The sequence below is a fragment of the Falco naumanni genome, chromosome 4 (assembly GCF_017639655.2).
Source record: "Falco naumanni isolate bFalNau1 chromosome 4, bFalNau1.pat, whole genome shotgun sequence".
Taxonomy (NCBI): Eukaryota; Metazoa; Chordata; class Aves; order Falconiformes; family Falconidae; genus Falco; species Falco naumanni.
The window spans coordinates 1311255-1326179 of NC_054057.1; the positions used below are offsets into that span (position 1 = coordinate 1311255).

The 14925-nt window shown below is 39.9% G+C and overlaps 1 protein-coding gene across 3 annotated transcripts in view; it reads right to left on the reverse strand.

The window, feature by feature from the left end:
- The window catches only part of TMEM108 (transmembrane protein 108), a 167257-nt gene that overhangs the window by 150772 nt on the left and 1560 nt on the right, over window positions 1–14925 (reverse strand). The window contains exon 2 of one of the 3 annotated variants that reach the window (XM_040589990.1): window positions 7864–7994. The gene's annotated coding sequence lies outside the window, so the exon portion shown is untranslated. Of the gene's footprint in view, window positions 1–11; window positions 133–7863; window positions 7995–14925 lie in introns of those variants that run through there. The other 2 variants (XM_040589991.1, XM_040589992.1) reach the window with 2 other exon arrangements.

Below are 14925 nucleotides of genomic sequence, written 5' to 3' on the forward strand. Positions count from 1 at the left end.
TTCTTCCATACCTGGAGACTTCCATTGATCACTGCAGACAGTCTTCATACTTGAGTCAACATTCTAGGAAAACTTCCAAGGAACATGCCCCTAACAGATTTCACCACATCACTTTCCTATGCCTCCTCTACTCATGCAAGAGAAAAAGCATAACCCTTCTTTCCCAGAAGCTGCTTATGTGAAGAGAGAAAGAAGGGCAGTTTTATTAGGACTCCTTTACTCTGATCTGCTCTGTGTACAGTGCATGCCTCAGGTCATTCTATTTTGGTCTTTTATTCCTGAGGTTGCTTTAAAATAAGCCGCACCACTTACATCAGAGAGAAACCAGGTATCAGGATTTCTTAACCCATTGCTGGATGAGCTACTGAAAATTACTACCTCCACTTCTTCCCAATATTTCTTTAACAAATTTCAATTTTCCAAAAAATTTCCTTCACTTCTCCAAGTCTGGATCAGGCATCCTGCAGCTTGAATCATGAGTGCAGGAACATTAAATTAGAAAAGATGCTGGAGAGAACAAACCTGGAAACTGTTAAGAGATACCCAGCAGAAAGTCACTGGGAAGTTATATACAAGTGTGTGAAGAGCACAAAGTACTGTTTCCATATACATACATGTAATTGAAGCTGCAAGAGACAAGCATGATGTTACACATGCCTGTCTAGTAAGTTTAGCACAAGAAAACAGGAATGCTAGCTGAACTCCCTTGTAGATGAAAAAACACCGTGTAAATCTTTCTGATCTGAGATTAGGTAAGACAATAAAATGCTAACTACCAACACAGAAATGTGCTTGATAGTTTTGTGACCAAGAAGCAGAATATTTTTATTTCTTTACAAAGCAAAAGTTCATGGGATGACACAATCACAGGAAAGAAACACAGAGAAGATCCTCCTTAGTGCAAAGCTGGATAAAACCAGATTGATCATCCATAAGCAGACAGCTAAAATTAACCTGGAGGAAGAATTTCAACAGCCTAAGGGGAAGGGTAGAAGATGTCAAATTCTCCAAAAGGGGAAAATTAAGGCAAGACATAAACGTATAGAGTTTGAAAGATGAAGATAGATGTAAGCTACTGCCGAGGAACAGAAAACTGAAAAATACAGTATTATTAAATTGCCAAAGAGAAGTCCAAAGTAAGAGTAGTGTGGTGGTTCCTGCCAACTGGTACCTGACAGCCTCCATCCTGAAAGCTATTAGGTTCTGTGGCAGAATGAGGAAATATAGTAGACTGTGTGCCTAAGACAACAGCATGTTAAGTGAGATTCCACTCAAGGACATGAAAGTTTACATCTGAAAAGAGAAAGCAACAAATGCAAATTAATAAGCCTACTGTGACAGGTAAAACATCCTTCTTCAGTTTAAAGAAAAGCTCTTAGAACTCTTAGAATAAGATTTTACATGCACCATTTTCAGCGAACGGTTTCCTGTACTGTAAAACAACACATAAGCAGCTAGTAGACCAAATCAGAGAGAAGACTAGTGTAAGGTGAAACTCTGCAGTAATTCTTAGCTTTTGAAGTCTCATCTGGAGACTAGTGTGGAAAAGAAAAAAAGACTCAGCATAAAAGGCAGAGTAGCTGAACAACCTGAAGTTTATAGACAATATACCCTGCCTCCAAAATCTAAGCTGAGCAAGGAAAGCCAGCAAGGATGCAGCTAAATGAGCAAAAAGCACAATTCTTCATTCAGGAAGCATTCAGGAAAAGGACTTAGAAAAATAGAACTTTCAAAAAACATCAGATAATCTCTTCTTTGAATACCTATAAAAGGAAAGAATTATGACACAGATGTCATCAAAAGCCAACCCCAAGAGAGGATTTAGGATATTAAATACTTATTTGGTACTTCACTAAGATGCCTAGACAAAGCTTCCTGCTGATTACGTTGTTCAAACTAAACCAAAGTCACATAACAACAGTACTCTGCATTTTTAACTACCTGGATCTTCAGCAACTGCACATACATTTTTTTCCTCTCATTTCATTCCCAAAGTCAAATGAAGCTAGTACTACTACTCCATTTAATCACAGGAAAGATTTAAGGTGGATAAATTAGGTAATTTGTCTAAAGCCACACAAAAACACCCAGTCAGATCTTGTGGGTAAGACCATGCTTAGACCATCTTTGTCTCACTTCCTAGCAAACCACCATTCCTTCCTCCGACATAGTTTATCATACATTCATTTTCCCATGCCTTTTAACACACATTTAGAAAGATGCCAACAATTTGAATCCCACACTGAAATGCATGAAAACATGATTTTACAGAACATTCAAAAGTCAAAATCTTTCCCCGCTATTTAAGCGCTTTGATTCAGCACTCAGCCAGCTCTTTGCAGCTATAAACAACTCCAACTACGTGCAAAAAAGGTTGCTGGCTTTCACTTGTGAAACTTCACATGATGTGCTTCTGCCTTCCTACTCAAGCATTCCTTTGACTTCTTAGCACTGCTGTTGGCATGCTAAATGCCAGAAGACACTTGTTTTAAAAAAAAATTACTTTGCATTTGCTTTTACAAAGGTTTGGTTTTAAGTAGTATACATCTAACTAAATCTAAGCAATGAGCACATGCATGTAAGGAGGAAATTTTTTTAAAAAGATGAAAACAGAAACAAAAAAAGAGAAGGTTGTATCACAAGTAGGGCTTAAAAAATGTACTTTTAGTAATTTAACATTTAATTAACAGCACAGATACAGAAATAAATATGCAAGTCACACTGTATACATTTGCAACATTTTCTGTACTGACTTAATTTCCAGCATGGTAAACTTAAAGGGATCTCTTTCGCACAACAAGGTGATGCTGTCTCAGCTGCAACCTCACCTTTGCAGACTGACTAGAATTTAAAAGTTCAGTTTGGCCTCTTTCTTGGAAGAAGCTGAACTCCAAATCTGAGTGTCTCCTGGATTTCTGTAGTTTTCTGTACTCCATTTACTATTTTCAGTTCTATTCCTGAACACCACATAGTTCAAAGTGTGACCTTTTTACTCACTTTAAATCTGACCTAGAAATGCACGGTTGAAATTCAATAGATGGATCCTGAATCTAACTGAGGATAGGAGTGGTATGGCCTATTCATTCTGCAGAAAGATCAACCCACTGGTGTAAGAGTATTGAGTGAATAGTCAAGTCTGGTGCTTGGTTTTCGAAGTGGAATTTAGTTCTCTGCTTTGCACGATCCTGGGCTAATCTCAGTGGTCATCTGTATAGGGGGGTGGGATAAGAGCATTTCCATACCTCACATAGCTATAAGGTTGTCCTCAAAACCATGACTCATGGGTTGTGAGGAACCTGAGGCTAAATAAGTAGACACCTAAAAGTGTCCCAGTTTTTGTTTCTATGTTTAGCAAGAAACCAGAGGAAGCACTACGTATCCTGCATAACCAGGTGCCCGCTTCTTTCGTTTTACTAGTATTTGTGGAGTCTATTAGATTAGTCTCATAGCAAGTTTATCTTTATATCAGATTTCCCTGTCTGATTTTACACAGTATAGCAGTTTACTTTTATACCAGCTATCAAACAAGAGCTCACACTCCCAAACTTCTCCCCTTACTGGTTACTGGTGAATTCCCCACCACGCTTGACTGCATTTAACTGCACCCGCAAGACACTTCTTGTTTCATCCACATTGTACTTAGCAGTTGCCTACCACCCCAAAAGAACTGTTATTTCTTACTATTAGGAACAGTAATCAAACTTGTCAAGGCCAGAGCATCAAGTGGAGTGAATTATGCATATTCAATAGCATCAGCACGAACAAAATGTTACCAAAATAACTGTATTTTCCATCTAGTCACTAGGAAATAATTCCAGCATTCCACATGCAACTTGAATAGATCACTAAGTAGCAACAAGAGTTTAGGCAATCTTTATTGAGTAAAGACTCTCTCCTTGCCGAAAGAAATTAAAAACAAAGTCATAATAATTCCCACTTGGTGACCCATATAAAAACTAGAAAAAAGCACTGGTTTTGATTGCAAAGACTCTGATCTCACTCCATACCACTTTCCTTTTGATGGGTTTTTAAGTATTATACTCTGTGACTAGCATCCAATGTTAGTAGTAATAAATGGAGGCAAGCACAAACACACCTTATTGCTAGTTGGCTCTGTTGTTACTTCTACATCTTTATGTCTGCTTTGGGAGGGCTAACTTCTGAATCTAACTCCTACAGGATTTAGGTCTTGAAGGATCAATGACTTCTAGCATGCTCTCAAGTAGCGACAAGGGAAAAACCTTGGACTGCTAGCTGCTATCTCATCTTTTCACTTCAGGCAGCACTGGGAAACATTGCAAAGCAGAACTTATCATTGGGGACAAGTGATCAAAAGGGCTGAAATTAGAAACGACAGTTTGCCGCTTTCAGCTCAAGTGGAAGTATTATGAAAAAGCGTTTCGAATTATGTCACATAGGGCAAGTGTCACTGCAGTTTGTAAGAACTTACTGTGCCAGCTAATGTCATGACAAATTATACTGCAGGACAGACAAGCTGTATGTCACCCTCACTTCCAAAAGCAAAAGGCTTCCCCACACTGTGAAGAGGCTGCTCCCATTTCCAAGTTGATTTAAAGCAAACTGCTTATTCAAATCAAACCAGCATGGAGTACTATAATGACATTACGGGCAATTCTTTGGATCCCTCCTTGCTTGCATAGATGAAATGCTTTGATTCTCCACCACCTTAAAAGACAACCACCTCGAGGCTATAGAGTTGCATATGTAAATGGCTGCCTGCAGGTTCCTGAAGCCACTGCTTACCATGCTGATGGGGAAAAAAAAAAAAAATCTCACTGTCCTCTGTGCTCCTGGGTCTGTGCCCATCTAATATTTCTTGCCTCTTTGATCATATACTTTTTGCAGAAAGGTGCATTTACAATTTATACTGGACCCAGCAAGGTACCCAGCATGGTACCCAGCACAATTGATGCCTTGTCAACACATGGGGTCCCTTACTAGTAGAAGTGAGTAATAGAAACATCAATTTCAATGCACTAGAAAGAAAAAAACAACAGGACTAAGTAATAAGAAAAATCAATTTATTTTATTCATATATTATAAGGAAATCTTTCACTGAACTGTGAACTCCTAGCAAAATGAACTGGTTTTGATTGAACTATCCTGAAGTTTGAAAATAAATGTTTCACTTATAAGTTACCAGTGCTTCAATATAGATTCCAAACACATCTTTATGTTCTACAGAGGAAAAAAAAAAGCAAGAGCTACAAAACATTGATGAGTTGAAGGAGGTTTTTTATTGTTTTGAAGTTTTCAGGTGCTTATTCAGGCTTTCATTTTAAACTTAGATTGCAAAAAAAAAACCACCATTAACTGAAACTCACATATCTTCTGTTAATATCAGAACACCTGTGTTGGGTATAAACCAGAAGGTAGTCTATTCTTTCATTTCCTAAGTTTTGCTTGATGTTCCAGTCATTTCTCAGCCAAAAAAGGATAAACACACCTAGAAGGCTATCAAGAGTAATGCCCACACATAAATGGCAATTCAAAAGTTCAGGGATTCAAGGTCTGGCTCTGATTTAAGCTGCTCTTAGCTCCAGTTATTTATTCTATCCTACAGCTGCAGGGTACCATCCCAAATAGAAGAGTCACTATAGTAGACCATGTCAGGTACTTTAAAGCACACAGTATACAGCACTGAAAGAGCAATGAAGTTTTAAGTGAAGACCAAGACCATACACAGAAGTAGCTGTGTTGCATGTTCACATTTCCACATGACAAAAGCTGCCAGCCCTGCAGAGTTGTTAAAATAAAACTAACAAAGCAACTTGGAGGCTCGAACATTGTTCCTCTAAGTAAGTGCCTATAAATCCAGTTAAGACATTGCAGACACTCTGGCCCTGTACATTTTTCTTAGCCACTAGTACCAGTCCTTTTCAGAAAGGACTCAATTTACGTGCAACTCTGTCTGTCACTGACTCGTGTTCTGAATGGCTGGACTTGAGCTATGTCTGTGTAAGCAGAATTTGCCTCCATGGATTCATTCTCTGTCCTCAGAATGGCTGCTGCAAGAATGCAAATCCTATTTGGAAGGATTACTTGCCACGCAACAGCCAGAGGCCCCGTCCAAGGCTGGGCTCTCTCCCTCACAAAGCAGCACAAACTCTGAAGCTCTGATTCAGAGAAGGACATGATTAAAGCAGGCCAGGTGGCAACACAAAATTGTATTCTCATTTTGCATTTGAGGAACCAAAGCTGTCATTCCCCTCCCACACATTGTATTAGGAATTTGCACTAAAGCTAGGGACTTTGTAAAATGCAAGTGTAAAGACTTTCAAACAAGAAAGCACAGACCAGGCCAGCATTTATACTTGTGGAAGCCGGCAACACCCGGTGGCGATACAGATTCCACTGGAGCACTTGTGTGTGGACGCCAGGGGTCACACAAGCATCTGGGAAGGGAAATAAAACTCTTTAGGGAGGTGTTTGTTATCTAGACCAGATCTTACAGGTCTTTATGGTCTATCTACATTTCTCCGTAACAACAACTACAGAAAATTACTGGAATGTCTCAAGTACTCAAGGGTTTGAATCCATTTTTCCTTCTAAGTTGTATTTACTTTTGCTTATCTTTGCATTTTTCTAAATACTTTACAAGTTTCATTCCTGTTATTTCAGCATACAAGTGAGTACCTCCTGTTTCTACAGGACGCAGTGCCACAGTCTGTTACATTCCCCACCTTAGGAAGAGGATCACTTCAATTAGTTCTTCCACAAAAGAATGAGAGGCATGAAGAAGAATACCATGCTCGTGAAAATGGCAGACTGCTAATACTGGACACTGTTGGCTAGTATTTCTGTACGCCATAGAAGCAACGGCAGTGCACTGCCCCAGCACAGATTGTTACCTCATCATTCAACACTGTTTCTCCATTTTCATCAGCCAGTGTCATGCTGACTTCAGCTGAAAGTCTTCTCTGGGTTAAAGCAGAAACCAGCTAAGTCCAGTTGTAATGGCCCCTTTTTGTAACAGCACAACTGCCTGATTTGAGCTCCCAAATAACACAGAGCTGGTGTTTTGGGTTTGCATTTGCCCTGTAGCAATCTTGTGTTGATCAAAATTGTTAGAATATGAAGTCCCATGTATCCATCCCCCAGCCACACAGAACTACTTCTTGGAAACAAGAAATTTTACTTTTACATTAGTTCACTTCGTGTATTTCTCAAGTGCTTCTACCAGTCCCAAATTTTGAAAATCTGTGTCGTGTACCTTCCATGAAAACAACTCAGTACAGGAAGCATTCAGTGTAAATGACAGTACACACAGATATCAGGCAAAAACTTGCCAAGAAAATGCACCAAGCTCTCCACTGCCCTCATCTTAAAGCAATATGTAACAAATCTTAATGGAATAGGAAAGAAAAAAATGCAGCAACTTTTGCAGACAAACCATATAACAACCCTGAAAGCGAAAGAACACTAAGACTTCACAAAGAAAATGGCATAACTTGCATCTTCAGTTAGACACATTTTCTGGCATACAACTCTGAGATACTTTCTCCTGATTCTCCACTTCAGTCTACAGCAATTAATAAGCACATAAAAAAAAGAAACAGACAACTTGTAGAGTCATCTGAACAGACACTTTATATTACAAAACTTAGAATTTTACAGGTCCTGAGGATCCACATTTGTCACCGACTTCTGAAAGTTGAGGCCTTTTGGGTCTGAATATAGTCCAGTTATACATTAACTATAGGCTACAGTTACTAGCAATGAGCCACTAGACTGAACCAGCTTTGGAGAACCCCTCCATTGCCATCTTGGGCAGTGCCACAACAGAGAGCTGCACTGCACCGAAGAGAAACAAACCAGCAGAAAAATCCTTGTGTGTCTTACCTTGTAATGGGAAGAGCAGATGCCTTCAAACATGCCTGTATCCATACAGTCCATTGGTTCAGATCTTCCTGGTAATAGCAACTCTTCCAAATTCTTAATTTTCTTACTTTTAATCGGACTGCTGGTGCAACCTGTAAATTTAGAGAAGTGGGTGTGTTATTCCAAGGTGTTTATTAATCTTATTCTACAAGGCATTAAATTTAAACACATATGGCTCTATGCCACAGTGCTCCTACTGCTCTCCAGACCTTTCAGTGTAATGGATTACAGACCACAGTGTTTCTGTAGGTTATTGATTTTTAGGAATGTAAGTAGAGGATTCTTTAGGATTTCTTTGCAGACTTTCCAGAACATCACATTCCATATGTATATATCTTACATATTTGAGAACGGCTCCTACCTTGTGAAATTCAAACACTTTACTGTACAAAAAAAATGGCATAGCTTGCTTCTCTGCATTGTCAATTTATCTGTCAAAGGTTGATTCTTGTGGAAAGGAAGTAAGTTACGTTTAAATACTAGCTCAGGAATAGGAATGCTATTAATTTGAGAAACTGGAGGTTGAAAGAGTGGCCAAGATTTATATTCAGCAATTAAGGTAACAAAAAAAGAAAAAAGCCTTCCAAAAATGTGACTTTGAATGCTGTCAAGGGTTTCAGGAGCAGAGCAAATTAGGGAGACAGTAGGAAAATTCAGTCAGAGAGATGTTTTTTGGTAGAAATACTCAGAAAATCACAGTGAGATTCCTCAAATGTATCTACAGATGCAGTGCCTTCTAGGTATTTAAATTTGGTCATGCAAACCAAGAGGACCTCTGAAAACCAAGCAACAGGTTCACTGCTTAGGCACTACAGTTTTCATCAGCAAAAGCTGTAAGTTTGTCTCCCCTACCTGTGAACTTGACAGATACCCCTCCTCCCCCCCTATATGCAGGATCCACAAGCAGAATGAACTTTTACGGTGGATTTTACCAAAGTATATTTTAGTTTCATGACATTTCAATTAAACAATGGAGTGCAGTTATCTCTTTACTGGCAGACAGGCAGTCCACGTTAGCTCAGATCTGCTTTGCTGAGCTGTGTTCGGCTTCTCAAAGCATTTGACTGTTTTGAGATTTCACCAGACACCCCTGGCTCCAGCACCACGACACAGAAAGTGGGATGCACAACACCTGCTGCTTTCCGCATTTTGGCTGCTGCTGCTGCTTAAAATCTACTGCTCTCTACAGAAACTGTTTACAAGTATTTCAAAGGTTAGCATAGCTCTGTGTATGTATGGTTTGTAGCGTACACATCTTACCAGGCCACTCTCTCCCCCCATCCCTTTTTTACAATGGAAAAGTGAAAATTAGTGGCTTTGTTTTCATCTTGTTTGCTCAGAACGCCTAAAAGTCATCAGCAATGGTATTTCAGACTATATTACCACATATAGTTTTACATACTGCTGTAACTTCCTGCCACAGAGGATGGCACACGGGACCACTCTGTCCCTGCACGGCAGAGCTGGCATGTCACACACTGATAGTGCAAGGCACTAAATCTGACTTAATTGCCATTTAAACCTGGAACTCCTGATGGAGCCAGAAAATCCTTGATGCTGGGAGATGTTTCAAGTCGGCTGTGGCTCTTCCTCGATGCAGACAGATCTCGGATCTGAAAGGTCATGCACAATTACGCTGGAGCCCTTGACTCTGAATCTCCAGAAAATGACCAATGTGCGTAGGCTCTCCTCCTCCCTCTGAGGGCTTTCAGGACTTGGTATCAGTGAAATACAAGGTTTGTCTTTCAGAAGTACTGGCTAAAACGAGAGCCGGGACTTAACATGAGAAAAAAAAGGTACAACATTCATTCTTAGAAATTAAGCATCCCTCACTGTGCAGGCCATCTAAAGATTCCAGACTGTATTTACATTTGGTCCATGGTTTGGGACCTCTCTAAGTAGGACAAAATCTTTCTCTTTGTGGCAGCGGAGCATGTAGAGACTGGCATGGGGAATTGGTTTGTATTGTGATTCTACTGTACATTACAATCTTACGTCATGCTTGTGTCATTTGGGCATAATGCTGTATCACTCTTGTAAATAAAAATTCCAATGTAATATCAAGTATCTACAGGTAAGTAAATCTGGTATTAAAACATGAAACCCTCCTGCCATCTCAGACCTGCTGGATAAAATAGAGCCTGTAAGTCAGGACCAACAGCCATCAAGTCTCCTTGGCATTACACAGCCAACCATCTCAGTGAGGAGGTGATCAATCTCCTTGTCCCTGTAGCACCAAGGAGACCTGAAGCAAGCAGTGTCCAGACAGAGGAGAGTAGATGTTGTCCTTTGGATGGTGGGCCAAAGAGGTACTTCACTGAACCATGGATTAGATCACTCAACTTGGCAGGAAGAGGCAGCAGGTTAAGAAAAGGGACATGCGGGACATAGGCTTTGGCATATGCCTGGATGCAGGTAAAGAGAACTGTGAAGTGTACCACTCCTACAACACTACTGAAGAACTGATTACAGCTCAATGGAAAAACTGGTTGTCACGTGCCAAAGTCCTATAGAGTAAGGACTCCGTGTATGCAATCATGTCAATTATGTGACTGCAGGGATAGGTAGGAGGGTAGCCTGCATTAGAGAACAGAAAGGAATGAGCCAACAGCAGCAAGCACGATAGAGTGAAAAGACATCTAAAACTTTTTTGTTGGTTGATCACCAAGATCAATTACCCTCAGGATGCACAGGCTCTGCTCAAACACTGACAAACAGAAATGAACTGGAGATCCCCTTGAATATACCGTTATAAATAGAATGCTACAATACTATTTTGTATTCAAACCTTGGATATATACTATTTCTAGTCCTTTGTGTATAATACTGTTACTATTTTACAGTGTTTTCCTACATACTGATAGACATTATATGAACCACAGAAAGTGCAGGTTAACTAAAAAAAATCCTCCAAGAGTGTCTTCAAGTGTCTGGTTACACGATATGCTGTTAACTATTTACTCAGAAACTGAAGCAAACTGAGCTGTTGGAGGGATAACATACATCTTTATTAGCTACTGTCCTGATTTCAGTAACAAAGGTATAAAAAAAAAAAATAAAGCTGAGCAAAGGAGCATTAGCAATATGTAAAAATGATTGCAGTGCTTTCAACTCCACTCAGAGATGTTAGCTCTGCCTCTTAAAATCTTAACATGCAAAAACCTGATCGTAGTATTCCTGTGTGTGCTCCTGTACAGGGAGTACTCTGCCTGCACCTCTCCACTATGAAGTTGCACAACATGCTTTAACAGCTTGGCAGATATCATACGGATCACACCTCTGAAATCTTTGAATAGGAACACGACTGACCAAGAAAATCCCTCTATTTTATGTGTCTTGGGTGGCTTTCAACCTTCTGGAAGAAAAAACACAACAGACAACGTACAGCAAGGGCAGACAGGTACTGCTCCATTGACTTTGATTGACCTACTTACAGTGGATGCAGGTCTGGACCAATGATAAAGACAAACTATTTCTCAGATATGAAGAACTCCCAGTGCACCTGTGTTATTTCCAAACATGAAAGAGTTATATGCTCAAATGTACATGCACAACATCCATTTCAGGACCATCATAAAGGACTCTTAAATGTAGTCCTGCATCATCTATTCTGGAGGACTACTGCTGAATGCCAGTGATCCTTTATGTGATGACAGAAGGCTTCTTTCGGCACCAATTCCCCCCATGTCTTCCACAGCTAATATACTATACTAGTGTCATGAAACTACGTTTGCTCCTTTGAAGCATCATGATCCTTCCTGGAAAAGTCTGCCTTAATAGACAGAGATTAGTAACGCAACATGAGCTGCCCAGAAAAACCTTTCTTTGTCATACCAGTACTGCCAGAACTACACCATTGCAAAGACAGTTGAAAAGGAAAGCATCCTGGCTGCCCTGGAAGCGTATATACCAATCTCAGAATAAAACTCACACATCTTTTTTGATTCATATTAATATCATCATTTACAGCTGCAGGGTACATTAAAACCTATTTAAACTACCAAGCATAGAAGCACTTGTGGATTGACATTCAAGACTGTGGTCTTCCCCCAACAGCATTATAATGAGGCTGAGGTCAACCAGCCTGCTGCAACCACCATACTGGCTATAGTTGCCTGCATTCCTCTACACACTACCATCCCCCCAATCCCTTCTTCTACCCTTTCCTCTTTGTCATTTTCCTCTGCTTCCTCCCTTCTCCTTTTGTACCAGTCCAGGTTAGAGGCCAACTGGCTGGGAAAACAGCTTTGCAGAGAAAGACCTGGGAGCCACAATGGAAAAGCTGACCATAAACCAGAGGCGTGCCCTTCTGACAAAGAAGGGAAAGTAAAGAAGATGGAGCCAGACTTTTCTTAGGGATGTGCAATGAAAAAACAAGATGAAACAGGCACAAACCAAAACACAAGCAATTTCATTTAAACATAAGAAACTCTTGCAGTGAGAGCATGGTCCAACGCAGGTACAGGTCACTCGGGCTGCAGAGTCTGAATCCCCATAGACTGGAGTTATTCAAAACCCAGCTGAACAGAGAGTCCTGTGCAACCTGCTCTAAATGCTTTAAGCCGAGGGTTGGACCAGACAACATTCAGAGGTCCCTGCAACCTCAGCCATTTTGTCAGCCTATAAACTGTTCCCTAATTATTTATTTTCTTTAAGAAATATGTTACTGACATGGTTAAGGTGAAAATCTGATCCTGAACAGTGGGACAAGAATTTCATTTGAGGTCTCCACACTTTATGGATGGAAGGGACTGATGAAACAATGACTTTGAAAATTAACCTAGAGTTAGAGATACCCCTAGATGCTCCTTACTCTAAGAATCACGCAACTTCTCTTGTGCTTTCCAGAGAAGAAAAAGCTGCAGCAGTCACTGCTGCTTGCAGTAAGACCAGTAGCTCTGCTTGCAGCATTTAATGCATTGCCCAGTTGTGGCATTATGTTTATGTATTGCCCTTTAGATCACACTCCCAAATGAAAACTACCAAAGCAATTTTAGTTAGCAAACCCTTTCCTCAGCATCACAGTACACTGCATAAAACCTGCTTTCTGATGCAGAAGAAATTATGAGAAAGCAGAGAGAAGAACTTGCCCCCACAATAACGAACAAGTTAGACCTTTACCCAGTGCTCAAGAGAGCTTTGCAAAGGAAAACTAGTAAGTGTGGCAGCTCATACACTTCTTTCTATCAGAAAACCAAAGGTCACAACGACTGCTTTAGCTACAGATTACATGTATTGTCATCAGTGGCAAGGGCTACACAGTATCAAGCAGAGATGCATCATGTTCTTATCCAAAGAGATGGCTACGTGTTCTGCATAATCCAGTTCCTCAGTCAACCAGGAACAAGAGATGGGTTGTTCTTTCCCATACCCATCACTCCTTATTGCAATGTTACCCTATTCCTGTCATTAATGATCTATAGGCAAACATCTCTAACCTCAACGTTCTGAGTTCTAGTACCTCAAACTTGAGCTTGAAAATCTTTATTTACAACAGGCTACAAAGTAGGTCTAAAATTACAATCTGGTCTCACTCCTGTTTCTTTTGAAGAATAACTCAGTCCTCAGTCAGACAATAGTCAACTATGAAGCTTTTTTGGTAGATACTAGATTAGGAACTTAACAGCAATTTTCATTTTTCCTATTTTGTATATTTCCTGTGGCCAGCATGTGCCTCTAGCAGAGTTATTTGCAGTTACCCTCCAGTAACTATGCTGCTTAATGGCTTCCTCTGAATAATGCAGGGAATGGCAAGATAGGTTTTGGTTCACTTTAATTTCTACTGATTTTAAGTTAACCATCTTCAGTATCACAGTCATAAATTCACATCCTATCACTCAAAGGCAATCTCTTGCAGGCACCACATTGTCTTCAGCTGTGCTCCACCACACAGCTGAGCATTGGATGCAAAACCCTAGTATTTATTCACAAATTTATTGGTTATTAATTCATTTTGTTGCTTAGTAGATAAAAGCCAGGCATACCAGTTCATATATTCCACAAACAGGGATGTAATGAAACAATTCAGTGAAAGTTTTTACACAGATGCATTAACTCTGACCAGAATAAATAATTTCCAAGTACATATGCTAGAATTTGTGTGTACATTAATTGCCTCTATATACCTGGCAACTGATCAATCCATTTTAGAGCACAGCCAAAACCTCTGGTCTAGCGATAATCCTCAGAGAATAATTTGTTTACCTGCAGTGAGCTAGACTGGAGGATGAGTTGGTTGATGCAACTGAGGTCTGTTGCATGCCCTCTGAGGGATTCAGCTTAGCTAAACTTTTGCTATGGGCAGCTGCAGGCTGTGAAGAAATGCAATCTGTGCTGATTCAGCTTATCTGCTAAGGCAGAACAGCTCTGGCAAGACCTCTAAGGGAAGGCAGCACCAGAGCAGATGCTACAGCACAAGCACTTAGGAATATTGCCTCTTTTTGCCAGGAGAGGAAAGATTGCCCAGTGTTTTGAAACTTTTTAAGGCAATCAGTGTCAATACATAAAGTGTCTATAATGTATGCTTATTATTGCAGCTATTTTAGCATTATATTGGCACGACAGTTTCATTAGCAGAAATAAAAGGCTTTGCCAATAATAAACTTGTTTTATTTTATTCTGCATTATGGTGTTGTAACTGCAAATCCTGTATACAATCGCATAATTGAATCTCTACCAGTGTAACACTTGTAATTGCCTTCCCTCTTTCCTTAATCTCTCCAGTGGAAAGTTCAAACTATTCCATATCTGGCATTAATCCAGAGAACATCAGTTTACAAGGACAGAGTAAATTCCATCAGTCCTAATAGGATTAAAGGTATTTCTGCAATTTTAAAATCCTGAGAAGCAACAATTTTTTTTAAAGGAATAGGTGGTCTTCAAACAGTTGATTAGCATGGTCCACCATAATCAGAATAGGTAGGGAGAAATTTACCATTATAATTTCACTGTATCTGCATCAAAGATTACTTTACGATTAGGATTTATAGTAAGTCTGCTATATAAACTAGAGGAGAATAGGTC